At 37.7% G+C, this 23,126-nt stretch overlaps 1 protein-coding gene across 1 annotated transcript in view; it reads right to left on the bottom strand.

The window, feature by feature from the left end:
* The window catches only part of Map3k7cl (MAP3K7 C-terminal like), a 60,475-nt gene extending 38,429 nt beyond the window's left edge, over nt 1-22,046 (bottom strand). The window contains exons 1-2 of the mRNA XM_015478685.2: nt 21,884-22,046; nt 18,838-18,943 (exon numbers count right to left, since the gene is read on the bottom strand). The gene's annotated coding sequence lies outside the window, so the exon portion shown is untranslated. The remainder of the gene's footprint in view (nt 1-18,837; nt 18,944-21,883) is intronic.
* Between the last annotated feature and the right edge of the window lie 1,080 nt (nt 22,047-23,126).

The following is a 23,126-nucleotide window of genomic DNA, read 5'->3' as shown; positions in this document are numbered from 1 at the left end:
GACTTGCTTCACAAGACAGGAATGTCTTCAGCGTGACCCAATCGGTGTCTGTGTCTATTCCAGCAAACTGGCAAAGATAGCATGACTCTAGTCAGCAAAAATGTCCACTGCTCCAATCAGCTCCGCCAGACCAGCCAATTTGGACAGGCCACAGGCCAGCTCTCAGATGATAGCAGCGATGATCCTGGTTAAGAACGTGAGGTTTGAGGTTGAGCCCATGTTGGGCTTGATGACTTGATCCATTGTACAAATGCAACCAACCGCAAAAGGGTCAATGGTAAATAGGAATGGAGCATGAGGATTTTTCAACCTTTTTAACAATTGTAAACTTGGAAACCAAGAGTATTTAAAAATAGTTGGACCATAATGTTAAATAATTTAAAACAAACAATATTAAGAGAATGCAAAGACAAGCCAGAGGCTGAAAAAAATTCTTTGCAAAACACGCACATGTTTTTGATGTCCAAAATAGACAAACAAATCTTCAATTCATCAATAGGAAAATAAACAACCCAATCAAAAAAAGTGGACAAAAGATCTGAACAGACAGCTCACCAAAAAAGACATACAGATCACAAGCAAACCTATGAAAAGATGAACAACTTCATATACCATTGGGAAATCACAAATTAAAACAGCACTGACAACACTACTACGACAACAGCCAAAATCCCAAACAGTGACACCATGAAAAGTTGGTGAGGATGTGAAAAAATAAGAACTTACATTCTCCGATAGTGAGAATGCAAATGGTACAGCCACTTTCAGAAAACAATTTGACAGTTTCTTACAAAACTAAACAAACTCTTACCACACTATCCAGCAATGACATTCCTCAGTATTTACCCAAATGAACTGAAAACTTATGTCCACACAAAAACCCACACACAAATGTTTAGAGAAGGTTTATTCACAATCCTCAAATCTGGGAAACAACCAAGATGTCCTTCAACAGGAAAGTATACATACACACTGGAGCATTCGGACAATGGAATATTACTCAGGGATAAAAAGAAATGAGCTATAAAGTCTACAGATTGTATGACTCCAACTATATGACCTTCCAGAAAAGATGAAACTATGGAAATAATAAAAAGATCAGTGGTTGTCAGAGGTTCAGGAAGAGAGAAGGGAGGGATAAATTGTGAAATACCGAAGATTTTTAAGGCAGTTAAACTACAATTGCATATGATCCACTGTGATGGTAGATACATGTCATTACAGATTTGTCAAAACCCATGGAACCTACAGCACAAAGAACAAACCCTGGTATAAACTGTGGTACTTATGTAATAATAATGTATTAACATTGGGCCATAAGTTGTAACAAATGCATCACATTAATGTGAAATGCTAGTTAGTAATAGGGAAATTAGGAGTGAGGAGGATGAGGAAATATATAAGAACTCTGTACTTTTCACTCATTTTTCTTTTTTTGGTAACCTAAAACTACTCAAAAAAAATTAAGTTAACACATAAAAGGGCTTAGCAAATGTGTTAGCTTTTCATTGCTGTGACCAAAATACCTGACACAAACATATGAGGAGGAAATTTGTATTTGAGCTCACAGTTTCTAAGGTTTTAATCCTTGGTCAACCAGCTCCATTGCTTTGGGGAGAACATTATGGCAGAAGAACATGGTGGAAGAAAGCTGCTCAGTTCATGGGAGCCAAGAAGCCAAGAAAGAGCTGGGGACGAGATCAGCCCTTCCAGTGCATACCCCAGTGCACATCACTTCCAACTATGCCCTACCACCTAATGATATATTCAAAATTACTAATCCACAGTATGGATTAATCCACTGATGAGTCTAGAGCTCTCGTGATCCCATTATCTCCCTAAAAACCCACTTCTGAACATTTCTGCATTGGAGGCCAAACCTTCAACACATGAACCATCGAAGGACGTTCCAGATCCAAACCAAAATCTCTTTTCTTTGATCAAATGAATGGAAAATTAATTTGTTATGATATAAATAGCTATAAAGTTGTATGGATTCAGACAATTAGAACATTCACACAAAAACCTATTCTTCCAGGAATAATTAGTACTGCTTGAAGGTTATTTTATGGTTAGGAATATCACCTTACATAAAGGATTGTAATTTATCAAATGAATTGTTTATCCACTATGCTATTTTCATCTTCCAGACAATCCTATGGAATAATCGTGGTCAGTATTGTCACAGCTCCTTGACAGATGAGGAAACTGAGACTCAGAAAAGTTCAATAACAAGCTCAAGGACAAATAATCATTGTAATAAAGGACTCAGCTGCCAGTTTTCTAATTTTTAGTTCATGCTCTTTCCACCACACCAGGATGCACTCGATTAAACATTCAACTGACTTTTTAGTTAAGAATAAATCTGACTCCCAGCTTTTGGCTGGAGGAGATGAAGGTATAACTTTCTTCTATGGTCCAGCATTCAGGTTCAGCCAACATCAGTCATCTTTTCATCTAAGTGCAACCCAAGGAAATCAAAGCTGCACATCTTGTGTGTGCCAAGTAGATATGGAAGTGAATATCATATCCGAGTAAGCTCCCGAATCAGTCCCCTGGGTCTGCCTTCAGAAAAGCAGATGATGGCATTGACATTGCCAAGGCAGTCTGTGGCTTCCAATGAAACTGACAGTTCAGAATGGAAAGAGCCAGAATGAGCTAGCACCTCTCTCTTCTGCCCTGATCATCAAAGCTCTTGCCAAATCATCCAGAGATAGAAAGGGACATTTGTACATGAAACACAATGAAAATATCTCCTTCTATGACACTGTCAACAACACCTGACAGAGGCAGCTGCTCTTTATCCCAGAGAAGAGTCCAGAATCATTAAAATTATCCTGGGGACTTCTCAGTGTGTGGGCTACAACATTGATGGCTGTATCCTCATCACATTAAAGATGACCTCAAGATAGGTATGGTAGATGTTACAAAGGAAAACATTTCATTAAAGGACCATTTGACAATGAGAAGGGAACAAAAAATAATACAACTGAAATCATCCAAATGTACTCTTTCCGAGTCTGACAATACAAACTCAAAGTTTTCACAATCATATAATTAATATTTACCAACTGTTCTGTTCTTTTAGGAGCAATGATGTATTTTTTGGGGGGTGGGGGTGCTGGGGATTGAACCCAGGACCTTGTGCATGTGAGGTAAGCATGTGAGCTGTATCTCCAGCCCCAATGATGTATTTCTTGACTCTTTACCCAAACACTTACAAGAGATCAACAAATCCAAAACACAAATAAAATCCCTTCCCACCACTGAAATCCAAAATAACTACATGGTATTTTAAGAATGCAATGGAATTATACTAATTCAATCCAGAAAGGACTCATATGCACATCAAAATATTTGCAGATTAACAATATGTTTCTGAGTAGTACCAGTATGTATAAGGTTTTGATTCTTTTTAGCAATAAAAGCTTTTACTTTGTTAATATGCCTTCTGTTCCTGTGACAAAATACCTAAATAAACTCATCAATCAACTTAAAGGAGGAAAGATTTATTTGGGTTCATGGATTCAATCCATGGTCACTTGAACCCACTGCTTTGGGCCTGTGGCAACACAGTACATCGTGGTAGGAGCATATGATGGAGAAGCCTGCTTAATTTATGTCTGCCAGGAAGCAAATTAAGATAAAAGAGAGACAAGTCCTGGAAGATGGCCAAGAAGATATGTATAATCTCATTAGAATAATCAACTAAGGGAAAATTAAATCTTAATTAAATATCAGAAAGAAATCAAAATAATAGGAAATAAAAATCCTCTCTCTATAATAACACTGAATGCAAATTATCTAAACTCTCCAATCAAAAAGATTGCCAGAATGGATTAAAAAGCAGAATCAAGTTATGTTGTTTGCACGAGATCACCTTACAGAAGAAGACACCCATAGGCTGACGGTGAAAGGATTGAAAAAAGACCCATAGTGCAAATGGAGACCAAAAGCAAAGAAGATAACCTGCTCCCGTATCTGACCAAGTAGACTTCAAGCCAAAATTAATCAGAAGAGACAAAGAAGGTCATTTCAATCTGGCTAAGGGAATCGTCCAACAACCATATATAATGATCATAAATATTTATGCCTCAAAAATAAAAAGAAATTATTATCAACCCTTAAAAATAAATAAACAAATATTTATGCCTTAGACATCAGTGCAACAATGTTGGTGCACCTATGCACATAAAACAAAACCCTACTCAATATAAAGAATCAGATAAACCTAAATACTGAGTGATTTCAATATACCTATCTCATCAATAGATAGGTCATTCAGACACAAACTTAGTAGAGACTCTTATAACTAAAAAAAAAAAAAAATGCTATGAATCAACTGGGCCTAAGAGACATCTACAGAATATGTACCCACCAACAACTGAATTCACTTTTTTTTCCCCAGATGCCCCCAGAATCTTCTCTAAAATAGATCATATTTTAGATCACAAAGCAAGTCTTAGAAATTACAGAGAGAGAAGAGGTGGGGGATTTCTTGTATCCTAGAAGATTGCAATGGAATGAAATTAGAAATAAATTACAAGATAAAAACAGAAAACATTTTAAAAATGTGGAGACTAAATAATACCCTTTTCAATAAGGTTGTAGAAAATTTGAAGAAATAAAAAAATTCTGAGAAATAAAATAAAACATGCCAAAATCTCTATGACAAATTGGTACAATCACTCTGGAAAGCAGTATGGTGCTTCCTCAGAAAACTTGGAATGAAACCACCATTTGACCCAGTTATCCCACTCCTGGGCATATACCCAAAGGATTTAAAATCAGCTTACTACAGTGACACAGCCACATCAATGTTTACAGCAGCTCAATTCACAATATCTAAGCTATGGAACCAAACTTGATGCTTTTTAACAGATGAATGGATTGAGAAAATATGGTATATTTACACACACAATGGAATATTACCCAGCCATAAAGAAGAATAAAATTATGGCATTTGCCAATAAATGGATGGATCTGGAGACTATCATGCTAACTGAAATAAGCTGATCCCCCAAATCCAAAGGCCAAATGTTGCTCTGACATGTGGATGTTGACACACAGTAAGGGGGGAAGGGAGGGAAGACTAGAAGTTCCTGGGATTAGACAGAGGGGAATGAGGGAAGGTAAAGAGGAGGGAAGAGGAAAGACAATAGAATGAATCAGACAAAACTTTCCTATGTTCATGTATAAACACATGACCAGTGAAATTCCACACCATGTACAACCACAAGAATGGGATCCTAATTAGAATGTTATATTCTTTGTATGTATAATATGTCAAAGTACACTCTACTATTATGTATAGCTAAAAATAAAAACTAAATTTTAAAAAAATCTCTGTGACAGTATGACAGCAGTTCGAAGAGGAATGTTTATAGCATTGAGTGTCTTTATTAAAAAAAAAGAAAAAGAAAAAGAAAAATCCCAAATAAATAGTCTAATGTTATACCTCAAGGACCTAGATAGCAAGGACAAACTAATTCCAAAATCAATAGAAGACAGAAATTAAGATCAGAGCTGAAATTAATAAAATTGAGAATAAAAAACAAGACAAAGATAGTTCATTGAAAAGATAAACAAGAGTGATAAATCTTTAGTCAAATTAACCAAAAGAAAGAGAGAGAACAACCAAATCAATAAAATTAGAGATGAAAAAGAAGATATTGCCAAAGACACTTCTGAAATCCAAAGAATCATTAGGAAATATTTTGAAAATTTATACTCTATTAAACAGGAAAATCTAGGAAATATTGACAAATTTCTAGACACATACAACCTACTAAAATTGAATCTTGAAGATACAGAAAACCTAATGAGAGCTGGGCGTGGTGGCGCATGTCTGTAATCCCAGTGGCTCAAGAGGATCACGAGTTCAAAGCCAGCCTCAGCAATGGTGAGGCACTAAGCAACTCAGTGAGACCCTGTCTCTAAATAAAACTCAGTAGTTGAGTACCCCTGAGTTCAATCCCCAGTTCAAAAAAAAAAAAAAAAAAAACTAATGAGACTAATAAAAAGCAGCTAGATTGAAGCAACAGTTAAAAGCCTTCAAATAAAGAAAAGCCCAGGGCCAAATGGATTCTCAACCAGGTTCTTCCAGACCTTTAAAGAATAACTAATACCAATCTTCTGCAAATTATTCCATGAAATAAAAATGAAGGAAACACTCCCAAATCCATTCTATGAAATCAGTATAACCCTAATACCAAAACCAGACAAAGACACATCAAGGAAAGAAAACTACAGACCAACATCCCTGATGAACACAGATGCAAAAAAATCCTTTAAAAAAATACTAGGGCTGAGGGTGTAGCTCAGTGGTAGAGCCTTTGCCTAGCGAGGTCCTGGGTTTGATCCTCAGTATCACATATGAATAAAATAAAGGCATTGTGTCAAACACCACCTAAAAAAATAAATATTAAAAAAAATATAAATTAAAAAATACTAGGAATCCACATTCAAAAACACATCAAGAAGATAATACACCATAATCAAGTGATGCAAGAATGCAAGGTTGGTTCAATATACACAAATTATAATTCACAACATAAATAGAATTAAGGACAAAAACCATATGAACATCTCAATAGATGAAGAAGTGGCCTTTGACTTACTATAACATCCATTCATGTTAAAACTGTTGGAGAAACTAAGCATAGAAGGAACTTACTTCAACATTATAAAGGCTATATAGGACAAAACCAAAACCAAAAATCATACTGAATGGAGAAAAACTAAAAGTGTTTCCTCTAAAATCAGGAACAAGACAAGGATGCCCACTCATACCATTTCTATTCAATATAGTTTTAGAAATTCTAGCCAGAACAATCAGGCAAGAGAAGGAAATTAAAGGGATACAAATAGGAAAACAAGTTAAACTATCCCTGTTTGCTAATGATATGATCCTATACCTAAAAGATCCAAAACACTCCACCAGGAGACTATGAGAGCTAGTAAGTAAATTCAGCAAACAGAACACAAGATCAACATTTCTAAATCCATAGCTTTCCTATATTCTAATAATAATTTTACTGAGAAAGAAATGAGGAAAACCACCCCATTCACAATAACTTAAAAATTTACATATGCTTAAAAATTAATAAAACCAAGGAGGTAAAAGATCTCTAGTTATGGTTTTGATATGCGATGTCCCCCAAAAGATCAAATGTGAGACAATGCAAGAATGTTCAGAGGAGAAATTATTGGGTATTGAGAGTCTTAACCCAATCAGTGAATTAATCCCTTGATAGGGGTTAACTTAGTGGTAACTGAAGGCAGGTAGAACATGGCTGGAGGAGGTGGGAATTGGGGACTTGGCTTTGGGGTATATATTTGTCCCTGTCAAGGGGAGACCTCTCTCTCTGCTTACTGATCATCATTGTGCTGCCTCCCTCTGCCACACTCTTCTGCCATGATGTTCAGCCTCACCTGGAACCCCAAGGAATGGTGCCAGACTTCTATGGATTGAGACCTCTGAAACCATGAGCCCTCAAATAAACCTTTTCTCCTATACAATTGTTCTGGTCAGGTCCTTAAGTCACAGCAGCAAAAAATCTGACTAAAACAGAAATTGATACTGAGAAGTGAGGTTGTTGCTGTGACTAACCTAACCAGGTGCTTCAGAAGTTTTTTGTGCATTTTGGAATTGGTGGGAGGAATTTTGAGATGCTTAGCATTACAAGATGGAAATCCTTCAGATTGTTGTAAGTGGAGCTTAATGGCCAGTTCTGATGGGAGCTCAGACGACCAGAATGCCAATAGGACCGTGGACAGTGAAGAAAGTTTTCAAGAGGTTTAGAAAAGTAGGACTGTATTGAAATTTGGTGTAGAGACCATTCCTGTTATGTTCTGGCTGAGAATTTATCTGTATTTTTCCTGTGTCCTAAGACTTTCTGTGAGGCTGATTTTAAAAGTGATTTCTTAATCTGGTGGAAGAAATGTCTAGGCAGCATAGCATTCAGGTGGTGACATGGATATTGCTGGCAGCTTTTAGCCAAGTTTATTGTGATATTCAGAAACACAAAGCAGAGCAAAAATATTTGAAACAAACACTTGGACTTGAACGGTAGGAGTAAAACTGTATCTAAGGAAGTTGCAGTTGTTAAAGACATTACTGCCACTAATCCTGAAGACTTAGCCAAAGATAACAAGAAAGAAGGTTTGGGGGCATCTCAGGAGCTGGCAAGATCATATTCATCCCATGCTCAAGGAAGTAAAAGTGAAAATTCTCTTGAGAAGAGACAAGTGGGAAACCTTTCTTGCTCAAGGGTACTTAGGAAGTTTTTTCAATGTGCTCACTCAGAGGCTGCTGCAGCCAGGGTCCATGGAGGCTTGGGAACTGTTCAAAATGGTGGCAGACCTTGGCATCAACCATGTGGTACTGGTTCTGCAGCAATGCAAGCTACTGGAGTTAGGGGGTCATGGAGGCTTACACCAAGATTTCAAAGGAAAGCCTTGGAAGCCAGGCAAAATACAGCAGGGTTGGAGTCCCTGTGGGCACTTCCTGAGAAGGGAAGGTGTGGAGATTTGAGGAGGAAGTTGAAATTGCAGTGGAGACACCCAAAATTAAGAAATGTCAGTAACGTGGGACATCATTCTAGAAAAGCTGCAGGAATTGAGCAGAGGCAAGCCAACATAAAGGCCACTTGGACTGCAACCAACAAGGCCTTAGGGTTGGAGCTACACAAGCCCTTTGGATAGGACATCATGCTATGTTCTCCAGATGTCAAACACAGAACGACAGCTCTTGTTTCCCCAGCTGGATTTTAGTCTTGCTTTGGTCCCATCCCTTTTTTTTCTATGCCCCTATTTTTGTGAATGGAAATGTTTACTCTGTTCCTGTATATATTGGATACTTGTAAATTGCTTTTAATTTTATAGGAGCTCACAATGTGATATTGCCTTGAGGCTCAGAGAAAACTTTGGACTTGAACTTTGAGCAATCTCAGAACTGTTCAAATTATAGGGACTCTTGGAAATGGACAAAATATATTTTGTATTGTGAGATAGTTGTGAGCTTTTAGGGGCTAGGGGTGGAATATTATGGTTTTGATGTGAAGTGTCCCTCAAAAGCTCACATGTGAGACAATACAATAGGGTTTAGAGAAGAAATGATTGGTTATGAGAGTCTTATATCAATCAGTGAATTAATCTCCTGATAGGGGATAACTAAGTGGTAACTGAAGGCAGGTAGGGGGTGTCTGGAGAAGGTGGGAACTGTGGGCATAGCTTTGGGATATATATTTTGTATCTGGTGAGTGGAGTCTCTCTCCCTGCTTTCTGATCATCATGATAGCAGCTTCCCTCTGCCACACTCTTCTGCCATGATGTTCTGCCTCACCTAGAGCCCCAAGACATGGTGCTGAACTTCTATGGACTGAGACCTCTGAAACTGTGAGCCCTTAAATAAACTTTTCCTCCTCTACAATTGTTCTGGTCAGGTCCTTAAGTTATAGTGGCAAAAAAAAACTGACTAAAACATCTCTACAATGAAAATTATAGAAAATTAAAGAAAGAAATGGAAGAACTTAGAAGATGGAAAGACCTACCATGTTTTGGGATAGGCAAAATTAATGTGGATAAAATGGCCATACTACCAAAAGCAATATACAGATCCAATGCTATAATCCCAATCAAATTAACAACATTCTTCCCAGAACTAGAAAAAATACAAATGGCCAATGGACATATAATAAAAAGTTCAAATCTCTGTCAATTGTGGAAATGCAAAGCAAAAACAACAACAAAATTATATTGAGATTCCATCTCATTCCAATCAGAATGACAAACATCAAGAATATAAATAATAATAATAATAATAAATGCTAGCCAGGCTATGGAAGGAAAGGTATACTCATACTCAAACATTGTTGGTGAGACAGCAAATTAATACAACCACTTTGGAAAACAATATGGAGATTCCTCAATAGAATAAGAAAAGAACTATCATATGACCCAGCTATCCCACTTCAAGGTATTTGTCCAAAAAAACTAAAATCAGCATACCATAGTGATACAGGCACATCAATGTTTATAGCAGGATAATTCACAACAAGCAAGTTATGGAATTATCCCTGGTGCCTGTCAACAGATGAATGGGTTAAGCAAATGTGGTATATATATATATACACAATGGAGATTTACTTAACCATAAAAAGAATAAAATTGTGGTGTTTGTCAGTAATTGGATGGCACTGAAGAACATCCTGCTAAGTGAAATAAGTCAACGACTAAGAATATCAGGAGTCCAATATTCTCTTTCATATGTAGAAGCTAGAGCAAAGTAAGGAATAAAACATGGGGGTGAGGGAGAATCCCTTGAAAATAGAAAGGAGGTCAGTGGAGTAGAGGAAGGGGAACGAGCTAGAGGAGAAGGGACAGGAGGGACTGTGGAATGAAATCGAACAAATTATGTTATGTACATAAGTGAATATACTATATGAATTTGACCTTTTAAAAAAAGCACAAATTTAAAAAATAACAAATAAATAGAAGACCAGGAGAGTAGAGAAAGGCAAATGGGGGAGGGAAGAGGGGAAGGAAAGAGGAAATAATAGGGACTGAAATGGAGCAAATTATATTCCATGCATGTATGGTATGTCGAAATGAATCCCACTATTATGTATAACTATAATGCACCGATAAATATTTATTTATTTATTTATTTATTTATTTATTATTTTTTGGTACTGGGAATTAACCCAGTGGTGCTTAACCACTGAGCCACAACCCTACCCCATTTTATTTTTTTATTTGAGACATTTTATTTTTTTATTTGAGTCCCACTAAGTTGCTTAGGGCCTCGCTAAATTGCTGAAACTGGCCTCAAACTTGCAATCCTCACGCTTCAGCTTCCCAAGTCATTGGGATTACAGGCATACACCACCATGCCCCGCGAAACATTTTTTTTTAAAAAAGAGAGAGGAAGAGACTAGGTCCCTAGTACCCCTTCAAGGGTATGCCCCCAAAGACCTAATTTCCCACTGTTATGTGGGATATTATTTTTAAGAGTAGGGGCCTTTCACATAATATGCTTGCTTCTGAATTATGACATGTGATACACTCATGGTTTAAGTCACAATTTTGTGATATATATTTCTCAATACAGTTCAATAAGCATTTTGTGAAGAGTTGGTATTTTCCAGGCTAGTGTTTCTGGGACTAAATTGAATGTAGGATACAAGTGCCTCATAGGGAAAGCACTCACTGAAACCAGTGACACAAGGAGAAAAGTCTAGAGACACCAGTTTACTTTGCCAATATCTATGATTTCATACTCAGATCCAAATTGCCCTTTTAACTTTAGATCCATTTTTGTGAGGAATCAGTATCCCCAAAGTCACAGGTCTGGCCAAATGAATTGAGACACACATGCCATCAATAAGAACATGTTTGAAGAACATACATGCTGTTTACCACAAGCCATTGATTTATAGAGGGACATATATTCTTCAGACCAAAGTTGAGTGGCTGGGACAGTTTTAAAATCTGTGTGAGGGAGAGTAGTAAAGAAGGAGGACCAGGCAGAGAAGAGGTAAAACATGAATTGCCAAAAGAGGATGTCCAAATGGACAGGTTAAGTTTTCCTCTGCGGTCGGTGATGAGATCTTCCCAGGGTCTCATAAAGCATTCAGTAAAAGCCACATTCTCTACCAACACTTCTGGAGTTATGTATTTTGTGGATGCAAAGAAGTGGTGAGTCTGAAATCCAAATTGGTGGTGGGGTGACAACAGAGGCTACCCAAAGAGTGCAATCACCTTTATATGTGACACTATTCCTGAATAGTGTCACAAATACCATCGACAGAGGGAGTTGCAGCAGGCATCCAAATGAGCAGCTACTGACTGAGAGCACTTTGTTGGTGGAGGCGGGATTTTCTTATCAAGGTTAAAGTCAAACTTTTCCATTTGATCAACTGAGATACATTTGATGTTTGCAGAGGAAAAGACAAAAGTAAAATTGCATGGGGTATAGTGGGAAGTGGGCCACACCTTAGCCGTTCATCACTGAGCAGAACATCATTAACACAAAGGTTAGAAAAAAGACTCCAGTCTCATAAATGGCATCTAACTGTTGTAGTGTCCTTTCATCTCGGTGGTCTCTAATCCATTTAGCTGGGTTAAGATTGTCAGGCAGTATCTCTGGAACTCAGTTTCCTCCTCTAGAAGAGAGACATTTAAAATCAGTGCTCTCTAAAATTTCCTACAATTCCACTTTCTTTAATTTTGGGAGATGGAGCCAGCTCCTAAATTTAAAGTAAAATCATTCTAGAGTTCCTTCCCTGGTTTTGATTCAGTAAAGAGTCAACTGGTTTGTAATGAACCAAAAATACATTTTACAGCAATCATCAAGAAAAGAACAGAATGAAGATAATCCCTCTTCTTTTTCCTTTGGAAGCCAGTTACCAACGCAACCTCCAATTTTACTGCCAAACCCACTTAGTCATCAGATATTTGGTACCCAAGCAGAATCCATTCAGTCCCCGATTATAGCGTGAAATCTGAGGCCACGCAGAAAAGTGGGAAGGAAGAGATCATGTTTTGTTCATCAAAACACTTTTCAAATTAAGCCATCACATCCTAAAATAGTGGCTTAGAATCACCCATCAGGGCTTCTTCCTGAAAGCATGTAAATGCACAGTCCTTGTTTAGAAGCGGAGTGTCAATTACTGTGCAGATACTAAAATGACTAACAGAACGGCCTAATAAGACACCTGTCCATTTCCCTTTTTTTAGCTTAGCAACTCTCCATGCACAGGAGTTGCCTGTCACAAACAGCATTTTGCTGACAGTTCTGGGTGTGCTTGAGCAGTGATAGCATTCAAACTAAAATGGAGTTTCAGATATTTCCATCCTCTTCTTAAAAATACACTTGAAGAATTACAGTATTAACCACAAATGAATGGCTGCCCAGCCTCTCAAATGAGATACAAAAATAGCATTGTTAAGTCCATCAGAAAAGGAAAGCTGCACATCACCACTCCAGTTAGATGGAATGAAGAAGATTTCCTAGAAGAGTCCCTAAATAGAAACTGACATTTTTCTGGAAAGAAAGATTCCAGTGAAGGTCAGAAGATTATCTCCTTTGGAGATTCTAGAATCTCAAATCTTATAATTTATGTTTATGTTAATTGTTGTATTAAATGGAAGATAACACATCCATAGCTAGGACAGGTTTTACAGCTGCTCTTGTGTCTGTGATATAAGCATGCATCATTAGACAGCAAAAAGCATTATTCAAGAGGAACATGCCAAATTAATCCAACAATTTAAATTAAACAAGTCTGTACTGTCCTTTACGTGTGAGTTCTCTGAAAAAGGAAGTGACTTATACGTCAGAAAATCATTCCTGAATACAACAAAAGTATATTGCTTTAGAAAGCCTTCTGGGCTTTAGCTAATTCACACCCTGAATGGTAAAATTATTTATATATTCAAATTTTTAAAAAGAGCTCTCTGCAGAGTATAATTAGCATGCTTTTAGAAGCCTCTCTCCAAATTTAGAACCTGAAATTCACAATGAACAAGAATGACATTCCCTTTTTAACCAGAAAAAGTAAATGAAGATGAATCCAAATAGAGACGGGATAGTATTTTATAGTCCCTTTGGGTTCTTTAAATGGAGATTTTAAGAAAATTTTATCAGCCATTGATCCAAGATATTTTTAAGAGTTCTCTTTAAGGACATATTAAAAACATAAGAAAATAACCATTTGTAAACAGGTCTTCCCACTTGTATCTATATGGGCAGTAGGGAAAAACTGAGCACGTGTTATTATATTACTAATGTTGGAGCTAGAAGAGTTCTTTTAGATCATCTAAATCACCCCCTGCTTTAACATATGAGAAAACTCACCCATCATTTCCATTTACTTTTATATTTTTAAAATATTTACACCTATAAGTTTTCTTCATATTTTGATGCCAAGATCCTGATGTCATTTACTTGATTCTTAAATTCATGTGACTTATTAAGGTAAGAATCTCATGGCTTGTTTAATGACAGAGCTAGTATATCTTGAGACCTATTCTAGCACATCCTCACGCAGTAAAGAAAACAATAATCATGAGTTACATATTCTCATTGTCTACTGTTTGTACATGAAATATAGAAAGCAGTAAGAAATGACAACTGAATGAATCAGTATCACTCAAGGAAGCAGGACAGTATCTGTAGATAAATTCTGCAGGGAGCCATAGGGTAGAGGCTTAGCCACCAATTCACTGCATTACCCTGAGCTAACCACAATCTCTCTGATTTCCAGATTACTCGACTGTCATTTTTTAGGTTTAACTAACATTTAGATAGATCACAGATGCACCAGACACTACTTGAAGGATTCTAAACAAATAATTCTAAACAAATAATTCACTTCATTCTCACAATAACTTATGAGCAGGGCCAGCTTCCTGGGCAGTAGTACACAGAGTCTCATGTTCAGAAGGGTCCCACATTTGGTTTAATTTTCAGCTGCTGCCATCCTGAAAATTGAATAAGGGATCCAGCATGTTCATTTCATTGAAATCTGAACAAGGGGCTCTGTAAATTATGTAGCTAATCCTGTCAATAAGGTAAGAACCATTATCACCCACATTTTATAGATGGGGAAACTAAGGTGAAGAAAGATTAAGTAACTTGTCCCAAAGCTGGCTATTATTGGAGCCAGGTTGCATGCCATGACCATCCACTGCAATTAAGAGAGACATCGGAAGCCATTAATGCTAAATTCCCTGACACTTCTACTATTCCATTAAAGTCCTTTAATAAAAAAGAATGTTGATTCATTCTTTGCTCCTTCCATCAATGCTTTTTATAGGTGCAGAATTGCAGTGGATAAAGAAAAAGAGATGCATTCATAAACAAGCCAAATTTGAAAAAAGAACTGCTTAGCTAAATGAAAGGTGAGAGGGTTTTAAATGGTGTGGCAGGGGCTTAGCTATTTAAATGACAAACTAAACAGGATACCTTTTGGCTATTTCAGACTCTGATCCTCAAATTAGAGCTTTTAAGAGTGGGATCCAGAGCCCTACATGGGAAAGACCAAGTTAGCCAGGAATGGTGAGGCCATAGCAGAGGCAGGACACATCAAAGGAAGTCCTCTGTACTTCCTTTTATAGATGTGAAAACAGCCCAACCACCTGGTTGTCCAATGGGCAAACATAAATAAAAAACTTGCATCAGCTGTGGATCAAATAGTAAGGAAAAGAGGGCTCTGAGTCAAAGGTCAAATCCCTTGTGGAGAGAAGCATCTGGTCTCCTGGGTTCCCAGAAGTCCTCTTCTACCCTTTCCATACCCACCTTCTACCTACAGTAACCTTGAGTGTTCCACTTTGACTAAAATATACCAGCTCAGAGCAATGAAATATGGACCTTCCTCATTAAACCAGGACCTGATCTACACCACATAAGTTCTGAGAGGTTTATTATTATTATTATTATTATTATTATTATTATTATTATTACTGTTATTAATTATTTGTCATGTTTCCATCTTCACTTTACTTTTTTAAATAAAACTTTTGTTTTATTTCTTACAAAATTAACTTCCAAATATAGGCCAAGGTTAAAAAAAAAAAAAACACCTAATTTGATCTAAAATGACGCTTCCAAAGAGAACCAAGAAAATTACTATTCTAAATTAAGCAGTCTTCATTACCAAAACTTTACCCAGTGCAGACCAGAACCATGTGAGTAAGTCTGAACAGACTTAGTAACTGATAGTGAAATAAGCATTATATGAAAATGAATGGTTTTAAAGACTCAAGAGTTCTCTGACAAAATGCCCATTTTCTGATTGAATTAAGTAGAGCCAATGAGTTCTCACAGTGCTTTTGACTATTGTGATTTTCTAATTGACTAATAAAGGTCTCTATGCCTGCTAATATTTAATCAATTAGACAACCATAGTGCCTTCAGGGGGTTCTCCCAACTATCACCCTGCTCAGAATTACCTAAAGAGCTTTTCCTGATCCCAAATCCTTTCTGCATTTGTATGTCATGGGACACCCTGTCCCTCCAATCTGGTCTGGAATTCCCTTCAATGACTTTACTGTTCTGTGTGTAACAAAAAGTCAGAAAACACTAACTTAAAAAGAACAAGGTAGAAAATGCTCAGGTGGAGGTCATGGTTGGCAACCAGGGAACACAGAAAACTGTCTTGCCTTGATTCTTGAACCTTCCGCAGCTGCACAGCTCACCATCTACTGGCATCACTTTACTATTCTAGGAAACTCTTTTTTTTTTTTTAGTTGTTGATGGATATTTATTTATTTATTTATTTAGTAGTCAGTGCTGAGAATCAAACCCAGTGCCTCACACATTCTAAGCAAGTGCTCTACCACTGAGCTACAATCTCAGCCCCTCTGGGAAATTCTTGATGAGGAAGATGTAGTTTCAAATAACTTGGGTGTTTCAGAAAATTTCTACAAATTCACTTATCTAAATATGAGGATACTCACTGGTGTTCAATAAAGAAAAAACAAAACTTCTCAGAACAACAGATCCCTTGACCAGGCTTATCAAATGATTCTTGGTACTTCTTGACTGGTTTCACAAATCTTACTATGCCCCAAATTCTGAACCATCATATAACAAGCTTTGACCAACCTAAACCAAGCCCTACCACATTGAAAGACGCGTCTTAAACCAGACCCAGAAGTATATTACCTTTATTTTCCTGGCCCCAAGAAGCCACTTGAAAACTACTTTGCTTTATCAACATTTTTTAAATCTAGGGATCTTTAAAGGGAGTCAGTAATCAGTACTCCTTTCTCCTCTGCTACTGACTCCAATAATTTGGTCTTCTCCAGCCAAGCAACAAGCTACTGGCAAGAAGGCCTAGGAGTCTGTGGGAGTTGCGGAGAGAAATGGTGCAAGGTTTCTCCCCAGTGAGTAAGGAGAGGACCTGGAGACTAGCAGTGGAGAATTGAACCAAACCTGCATGGGTCTATAGAACTCTGGGGAAATGGTCTCCCTGTCCTTCAAAAGGTGAACTGAGTCCTCCCTGACCTTGAGGCTGGGAAAGCATAAGAGAAGAGGAAAATAATTTTTCCTTCAGATGTCTCAGCAATAGGCTATACTTGCCTATATCTCTTCTGCCTGCCCATGAGACTTGGCTCCCATTTGGAGACCGGAACAAGCAGAATTATACCACAGTGAATGGACAAAGAAAAACAGACCCACATAGAAGAAGACTCAGCAGTCAGAGAGAGAGAGAGAGAGAGAGAGAGAGAATCAGTCAGACTGTTCAGATTTAGCACACACCAACAGAAATAGAAATGGAAGAAAGTACCTTGGGGAAAACAATGAAGGAAGTCCAAATTCAGGTCCAAAAACAGTTTGAAGCTAAAAATTATAATTTTCCATCTAACATTGCATGAGATGAGTTGGAAGAAAGAAAGATCATATTGAGAACCAAAATAGTGGTGGAAAATATCTAATGGAATAAATAGCTTGAAGCACAAAGCAAAAATATAAATAGATATAAATCACAAAGGAAAACAATTTTGAGAGGAAAATGGCTATGGTCCATAAATTCTACATCCAAATCAGCTACTATATAAACAATAACGAAGCTTCCAAGGCACAGAGGAAGATGAAAAGAGAAAAAAAATGAGGGATAGATAGAGATAGATGCTATGTGTGTGCGTATATATATATATATATGCACATAGTTTGATAATATATGTGTAAATGAATAATGGCATAATATCTGGAAACACAAATAAAATTATTAATAAGTTAATACTTATGAAATTATAGAACAGTTTCTATAGTTTGATAGACATACCCATGAGGATGGTACTAGTATTAAGCCCTTTTCACCAAGGAAGAAACCAAGGCACAAAGTGATTAAGTAACTGATACATAGACACAAAATCAGGAAGTAGCAGAGCCAGCATTCAAACCCAAACAATTTTGCTCCAAACATTTTATACACAAGGTCTCCAGTGACTCTTTTTTATTTTATTTTATTGTAACCTGTCATTTAAGGGAATACTAGTGTTTTCTTCTAAATAGGATGTAAAATTTGTTCCAAATACTCTTCCTCAGTGCTGCCTGTCAAGAAATCAAATGTAACTGTGATATAGCAACCCTTCCCAGGTATATTGACAAGTATGTGTGTGATCTCAGAATGCACAGGTGACATAGATATGATAGGACAACTGGTAATGGTGGATTCATTTACATTGTTCACACTTCTTTGTTCAGTGACTTCTAAAGAAGAAACATGCAATGAGGAGAAATTCTAACATTTGTATAGACTCAGAAGTTCTCAAATATTTCACCCAGTATTGGAATTGAGAGTTGAAGTTGTGGAAGGGGAGACTGGAGAGTAGAAGGGCCTCTACCTCATCTAGGCAGAGGGGGAGTAAATGTATTCTGTATGAGTCTTCTCATCAAGGTGGCAGTGAAGCATGGTGAGTAAGGCATGTTGGTAAGGGAAATAATTGCTATCTTGTCTTCAAAAATGGTAAGGAAATATACAAATATATATATATGAGAACCAAAAAGTATGAACAAAATGGAAAAACATAATAACCATCAATGGAAAAACAATGAATTGCAACTTGATCAAACATACCAAAAAAAAGGAAAAAGAGAAAATAATAGTCTAAAGTAAATAACAAGGACACTGGGGATGTAGTTTAGTATTAGAATGCTTGCCTGGCATGTGTGAGGCCCAGAGTTCAATTCCAAATTTAAAAAGAAAACTGAATAAATAATAACAAATAAAATATAAGGAATTAAAGTCTATGTGTTAGTCTTTCTGCACTGTGGCAAATCCTGAGAAACACGACTTAGAGGAGGAAAGGTTTATTTTGACTCACGGTTACAGAGGTTTCAGTCCACGGTTGGCTGGTTCCAGTGATTTGGGTCTTAGGTGCTTTTGAGTCGTATCATGGCAGCAGGAGGGTGGCAGAAGAAGCTGCTTAGCTTATAACAACCAGAAAGCAGAGAAAGGTCAGGTGCTGAGGAAGGGGCTGGGGAGCAAATAAACCCTTCCAGGGCATGCCCCTAGTGACCTACTTCCTCCAACTACCTCCCATCACTCAGTAGTCTATTCATCTGCCATCAAATGGATTAATCTATTGAGAAGGTCAGAGCCCTCCTGATCCAATCATTGCCTAAAAGCCCCACCTCTGAACCTTGCTGCATTGGAGATCAAGCTTTCAATATGAAACTTTGGAGGACATTTCAGATCTAAACCCTAACAGTCTAATAGACTAATCATTAAACAACTGGGCTAAAAGCCAAATCCTAGCAATACACCAGTCCTCTCTTAACTCTGGGGAACACATTCCAAGATACCCAGCAGATACTGGAAACTGTAGACACTCTGAGCCCTGAATATACTACGCTTTTTCCTATATGTAGATCACCAGGAGAAAGTTTAACTTAAAAATTAGACTCAGTAAGAGAATATCAACAATAACCAATAAAAAATAGAATAAATATAGCAACATTCTATAGTAAAAGTTATGTGAATGACATCCCTCTCTCTTCCAAAGTGGGAGATGGTGCAATGCCTGTGTGCTGAGATGAAGTAGAATGAAAGATGGCCTCAGAATGGCAGGCAATATAAAATATATAAGTTATTTCTTTCCAGAATTTTCCACTTAATATTTTCAAGTGGAGTTGAAACTGTGGGTAACTTACCAAGGGCTATATGAACAACATCTAAAACAATGTGATAAAGAAATATTTCCCTCTGTAAGGATAGAGGAGTGCGTCCAATTTTATTCCTTCTAAGAACTGCAGACACAGAGACTTAGGAGAGTTAGAGAAGAGACAACACAGTTTGTGTTTGAGAAGCAGGTTGTAAGAATGAAACACAGTTTAGTGCACCAGAGGGTTTAAGCTATCAGTGGTTAAGGAGAAGAGCCAACTTCATCTGCAGTGCAGAATCCTCAAGTGGCTCAGGAATTGATGGCACCAGGTACCTCTGGCAGGGGCCATAAATGGGGGGTGGATGAATTGGAATCTGTCCAACACACAGTCAGACCTTTCCTTCCCTTTCAACTCTGAGCTTCTTTCCCACCCCGGGAGAAAATGGTGCTTTATCCTCTGGAAAAAGGGAAAGAACAGCAGTCTGTATACATCAGTCTAGAAAGTGGGGGATTCTTCAATCCCCTTGTCCTCTACATCCACAGTGCTTTTGGGCAGGAGAATGAAGATGGTTGTCAGAGGAATCAGACAGGGAGGATCTAGGCATGTTGAGGTGGGGGATAGGTTGGGGGAGGGGTGTGAGGATCTGAATGTGTCCCCAAATCTGTGTATTGGAGCCTTAATCCCCAGTGCAGCAATGGTGGGAGATGGAAGCTTTAGGTCATGAGGGCTCTGCCTTCTCAAAAGGATTGATGCTGTTAGCACAGAAGTGGTTTCATTATTGTGAAAGTAGTGTCCCTGTAGAGACATTACGAGTTTCTCTCTCTGTTACAACACTTGTAACATACTTGGACCTCCCAGCCTCCAGAACCATAAGCCTATACATTTCTGTTCTTTTTGAATTACCCAGTCGCAGGAATTCTGTCACAACATCACACAACACACTTAGCTGGAAGGGGAGGGAGGCAAAGATCCCAATAAATCTGGACCCCACAGACTGCAAATTTACCACTCAGAAGGGCCTGCCAGAGTCTGACTCTTCACTCTTGAAGAAGAGCAAACACACGAGGAATGTTTCTCACACGGGAGACAAAGAGGAGATATTTAAGAAGACCGCTGACAGTGAAAAATACTTTTAAAGTGGACACATTCAGCTAGGTGTGGTGGCACCCGGTAATTCCCGTAACTCAGAAGCCTGAGGCAAGAGGGTCACAGGTTCAAAGCCAGCCTAAGCAAGTTAGTGAAACCCTGTCTCAAAAAAAATAAATAAATAAAAAGGACTGGGGATGTATCTCAGTCATAAGAGTGCCCCTGGTTCAATCCCCAGTACCAAAAAAAAAATAAATAAATCAAAATTAATATTGATATATATATTGATCTATATATGTACTTATATACATATATAACACACCTATATATGTCCACATGTATATTTAAGAAAAGATATTGTATCCAAGAAATCCAAGAAACAAGAACAGAAAACAAGAAATGGATTTCAGTAGCATAGGATACCTATGGAACTACCAAAATCCATTCTTTTACCTATGTCAACAAATGTTGACAGAAAGACAGAAAGATCAATTGAATAGTGTGAGATACGGTTTTACCACAAGTCTTACACTTATGAAATTCTTAGCGCCTCCTATACAAGCAATTTTCTAAAGCTATCTCTGATTTTCAAGGAAAATTAAAGTCTATTTTTCTATTATTAAACAAAATTAATTACTAGATGCAATGGTAATAATAGCATTAATTAATGGCCATAAAATTAGCATTACACAAATGTTCAGTCTGTACATAATGGAAGCCCTTCGTTCTTGGGACTCACAGCACTTAGCACTCACCCTCCCTATCCCACACCCTGAGCTTTTACTAGGAAAGGGCTGGGGAACAGAGGGGAGAAGAAGAAACAAGCATCCCCACTCAGGTTGGACAGTTATCCTAATTTGGAAAGGTAATGAAGACTGCCTTGGAATGATGATCATTTCTCACAGGAGCTGGGGAAATCTCAAATGCCAAGTTTATGGACTCTTTGCTAGAGCTGCTCTTCTAGAATCAGAAAATTGCTTGGGCCCTGGCTAAATGGAATTTGGACTCATATTGAACTTTGGAACTCAAATGAAAGCATTCACACATTTCTCATTTTGATTAATTTTCAGACTGTTTGAGTTAACTGAACTCTGCGCAGTTACTCGATTTCGCCTAGCCTCCTAGATAGTCTGCAGTCTGATATGCTAAAACAATCATATGAATAACACCAACACTTACACTTTACTTTAATGGTTTGCAAAATGTCTTCTCATCCTTTCTCTCTGTGGCTCTTTCAGTCATCCTGTGAGTTGGCACCAGCGAGACAGGGATCATTATGATGATGCTAATTTGACAAATGAGGACGATGAGACTCAGGGGAGAGTCGTGTGTCCAATTATACCCAGGTGCTGAGAGTTAAACTGCAATTCAAATTCAGTTCTTGCAAGGTCACATTCATATTAGTATATAAACAGGGAAATGTGCATGTTTTTATGACACTGGTAGGTATGCCAATTGGTGTGATGTTTCTGGCAGTAAGAATCAAAAACTTTCAAATAGGGCTAGGAGTGTTGCTTAGGGGGAGAGCTCTTGTTTAGCAAGTACAAGCCTTAAAAAAATCTGTTTTAGTCAGCTCAGGCCACGATAACAAACAGACTATAGGGAAGAAAGGTTCATTAACAGAAATTTATTTCTTGCAGTTCTGAGCTGAGAAGTCCAAGATCAAGGTGATTCTGCTTTTGCTGCTCTCTGCCTTGCAGAAGGCCACCTGCTTGCTCTTTTCTCACATGACCTTCTCCTTGTCTGTGCAGGGAGAAAGCGAGCTCTCTGCTCTCTCTTCTGTAAGGACTCTAATCTAATCAGATAGGTGCCCCACCCTCTGATCTCACTTAACAACTTCTTTAAAGGGCCTATCTCCAAATAGAGTCACATTGAGAGGACCTCAACATTTTAATCATAGGGGCCACAAACATTTAGAATATAACAATATGCACCCCTTTTGAGCTGGTGATTCCCCTGCTAGGAGATTAACTAAAAAAAACGATTCAGTGCATTTACCAAAATATATTACCAAGGATGTTTCTTGAAAGCAATATTGTTGGACATAATACTTTTCATTTCTGAACTTTGGTTTACTCATACCCAAAAAGAGAGATAACAGCAATACATACTGCAGGGAGCTATGTATATAATGAAAGTCTGACACAGTACCTAGAATATACAGCTTCCACATCAGTTAAAATATTTCCATTAGCCATGAACAGAATACTCAACAAAATCATTCCAGAAATGACATTGGTTAATTTCGCAATTCAATAGTCAGGGCTTTGCTTTAGCTTCACCTGTTGTTTTCATAACTTTACTTCCTCATGGTCTCAAGACAGCTGCTGCAGCTCTACCTTTCACAACTTCCAAAGGCAGGTCCAAGTGGCAGGGTAACGAAATTTTCTCAGAAGCTCTCAGCAGGCTCTCCCAGAACTGC

This window comes from Marmota marmota, unplaced genomic scaffold, assembly GCF_001458135.2.
Source record: "Marmota marmota marmota unplaced genomic scaffold, marMar, whole genome shotgun sequence".
NCBI classification, from domain to species: Eukaryota; Metazoa; Chordata; class Mammalia; order Rodentia; family Sciuridae; genus Marmota; species Marmota marmota.
The sequence above is the reverse complement of the archived record's forward strand: the minus strand, read 5'-3'. Positions and strand labels throughout refer to the sequence as shown.